At 38.6% G+C, this 3,505-nt stretch overlaps 1 pseudogene; it reads left to right on the top strand.

Annotated features, from left to right (window-relative positions):
• The first annotated feature begins 2,448 nt into the window (after positions 1–2,448).
• Positions 2,449–3,154, top strand: LOC149207644 (replication factor C subunit 4 pseudogene; annotated as a pseudogene).
• The last annotated feature ends 351 nt before the right edge of the window (positions 3,155–3,505 follow it).

Raw genomic sequence — 3,505 nt, forward strand, 5'->3', positions numbered from 1 at the left:
AGATGTTGGAGGGGATATTCAACTTAGTTGACTAGCCTAGTTGAGTCAGAAAGCCACATTGTAATTTGGTCGAAATCTTTGTTAAGTTGACGATCAAGTCGATTTAATTTGAGTTGATTTGAAAATTTAAATTGTTGTAACTATCCTGAAAAATGTATATATATTAGTGAATGTATCAATGTATTGGTTTTGTTTATCTTTAAGAGATATATAACATAAAGTGTGCTTTCGATGGTTCTCCACTACTTTTTTTCTCTTCTCTATTTGCTTATGTGCATTGCTATGCAACACTTGTTTTCCTAATTACAAGTAACCATGCTTGATTTTCCCTAGATGAAAAAAAGTGGGGTTGTAGCAAGGGTGTGTTGGAGGTGTTGCATCACAACAATCTGGGGTATTACAGGAACACAAGGGTGTTGAAGAAATTGAACTCCCTCAAATCCTTTACTATCATATCCAAGGGTGATGTTGTAGCTGCTACAACACCACCCAAATTTTTTGGGAATATCCAAAATTTTGAGTACCCCACTGCTCGGCCCAGGCTACTAGGGTTCTGATAAGGCTTTCAACATGTTAATCTCCATGTGACCCTTCCTATAAAACCTCGTTGATGCGCCAACTCAAACTTCACCCACCACATCCATGCATGATGCTTTATCTTAGTTATAAACCCTATGATTACATTAGGGTTTGAGGGTGGGTTGCTTGAAGGTGCATTGACAGCCCAATGACTTCGAAACCTATCCTCCTATAGTGTACATTGTCAATTAGTGGAGCCACTGTGTGTGGACATACAAGACTTCAAGTGGGATTTCATTATGTTGCCCATATTAGGGTGTGGGAGAAACCCTAAATGGTCAAAATAGAGGGCGCATCCTCACTTGCATTGTCTAAGCATCTTGCTGAGAATCGTTGCATATCATATTCCCCTAGGTTCATGACTGGTTCCCCATCTCAACATGTGCATTAGGGTTTGTTAGAGTTATAACTTTCCCTTGCATCCTTGTAGCACTTGTCTCATGCGATTGAATAACAAAGATGCATGTTAACAAGTACTTCCAAACACTTACTCTATAAGTACATCATCACCATAGGAAACACATAATATTAAAGTCATTTACAATTAGTGCCTCCCGAAAATGCCTAAATTTGAAATTGGTTTCCACATTGAAGCATGATATGCTCAACCCCTGCAATTTATAACATTTTAATTTGGATTATTGTGGTTCATTTTCCTTGAGTAAATTATTCTTATTTACTTACTATTAATTGTTTTCTCTCATGATCTCACATGAAGAGTATTGCTTTAGTAAACTAACTTGTTGTTTCACCTTCTTTTCAAGAAATTGAGTAAAGATGCTTTGGAAGCACATCAGATTAGGCAACATTGGAATTAAATAAAACTTTGACATTGACACCACTCCATCATTCGAAGAATGGAAGGTTTGGGAGTATTGTAAACACAACATACAAAAAGGCCAAGGAAATGAATGCATTAATGAGTTAATGAAGAAATTGAGAACTTTAGAAATGGTACGATGCAATCATAAAAGAAGAAGATCATTTTGACAATGGATATCATTGGTAGCTCATTATAAAAGGTGTTCGAGACCAAAAATACTTATTTTAAATAAGGCAGTTGCTCTTTTAACGCAACACGATATCCAAAGGGGCATTTTATAAATCTCCTAAATGTTAGGCATCACATACAATCGAGCTATCTCGAAAGGATTATTTGCAAGGAATGCATATATCAAGAACAGAGTCGAATGTCCACAGAAAGGAAGTTCATGGGATTGGCATTATATACTATTGACACTGATCTCATTCCATCGACGCATCCTCTTGACGTACACATGATGCTGGGGCCATATTATATGGTGACGTGTCATGTATAGTTTTAAGGCATTCAACAAAATTCTTAGTTTTGACCGCATGACAATGCATTGGAGACTGCACATAGCTCAAATGCTAGATACATTGACGGGAAAATCGAGTATGGAATGCATTGTACCATGTGTCAGTTTCTTATACATACCAAAAGGGATGATTGCATCTACGAATTGTTTGGGGGTGCTAATTCGAAGGAAAATATGTTCTAGGAAGTAAGAAACGTGGAATATTCACAATGACACTAAGTCGCATCCCATCAAATCACAAAAAAAGTGTTCTTCTCATGTCGCACTTCGAAACGCGACCCTTCACAAATTGCAGTCCCTCAATGCGACCAGTTGTGAGATCACAATTAAGGAATCCCCTAAACCATCCCACCTACACTACTTGGCGATCCTACGACCTCCAATAGTCATAGTTATAAAAACCGATCTGCTCCAGAAGATGCAACCCTCCACAAGTCATAGCTTCTCGATAGAGGCAACGGTCCATCCCACCTACGCTCTCTTGTGACTTAGCGACCTTCTTTTGTAGTGACTTACCTCACCACAAACTACTACATCTCTTGTAATCAAACACCAGCTTTTCGGATCTGAATACTAATCGGGAGTCTTAGAGCTTAACGCAAGTAATGATCGTGGTATTAATGTTGTACACGCGAGGATAAATATTTTGCAACAGTCGCACTGGGTTCTGGAAAAATTAACAATGGTTATCTTCATCCACCATTCAAACACATAATCTTAAATGAGGCAGAATCCATGACAGAAAATGTCCAGAACACCTTACGTCATACGAAGGAGACATATTCCGAAGTTACAAGGTTTTGTTTCTTTTTGCAAAGAGGAAGAAGTTTATCTTGATTTAAAGGCCTTGAGAATGCTGAGTTCTATTTTTGAAGGTGAGCTTGGATGACCTAACATGTATTTGCAAAGTGATTCTTTCTTGTATGGATCATTGTTTCAATAATGTGGAACTGGCCAATTTTATTTAGCACAAAAAGAAGTTTCAAACATCTTACCTGAGGAACAACCAGCGTCCCAAATCTTCTCAGTCGCGTGACATAGTAGTTCAAGCTACAAATAGTTCTGATGAGACAAAGGTTCAAATAATCCAAAGATTAGTTGATGATGATAAATTCCTTATTGACGAAGATGATGAATACCTATAGATACTTGATGTAGCCAACAATGCAATGTGTTCCTTGCCATGCACTTTGAAACGCGACCCTCAGTTGCAATCCTCCCTCAGCAGTCGCTGACTCGCTACCTTAAGAAGCAACTGAAGGTGGGATCTTTGGTCAAATATGACCATGCAACCCCCATGGGGTGCAGTTCGTTGACGCAACTAGTTGTACGGTCACATGATTATGAGCCATAAAACCTTGCGACCTCCCAAAGTCTGCAACTTTGTGACCTCCCCTTCGCTGGCATTGGTGAAATACAACCTACACTAATTTGTCTACACTGTGACCTATGTCCTCGAAAAGTGAGAGACTTGCATTCAAGGCCACATTTACGACCCACCACCAATGCAACCTAACTAATTCCCATTGCATTTTGTCTCTTAGTTAGGCAATGAGGAATGATTGAATAATTTATCTCTTATGGTT

Source organism: Pinus tabuliformis, chromosome 1_2 (assembly GCF_031772625.1).
Source record: "Pinus tabuliformis cultivar Carrire ecotype Pingquan chromosome 1_2, CPIR1, whole genome shotgun sequence".
Classification (NCBI taxonomy): Eukaryota; Viridiplantae; Streptophyta; class Pinopsida; order Pinales; family Pinaceae; genus Pinus; species Pinus tabuliformis.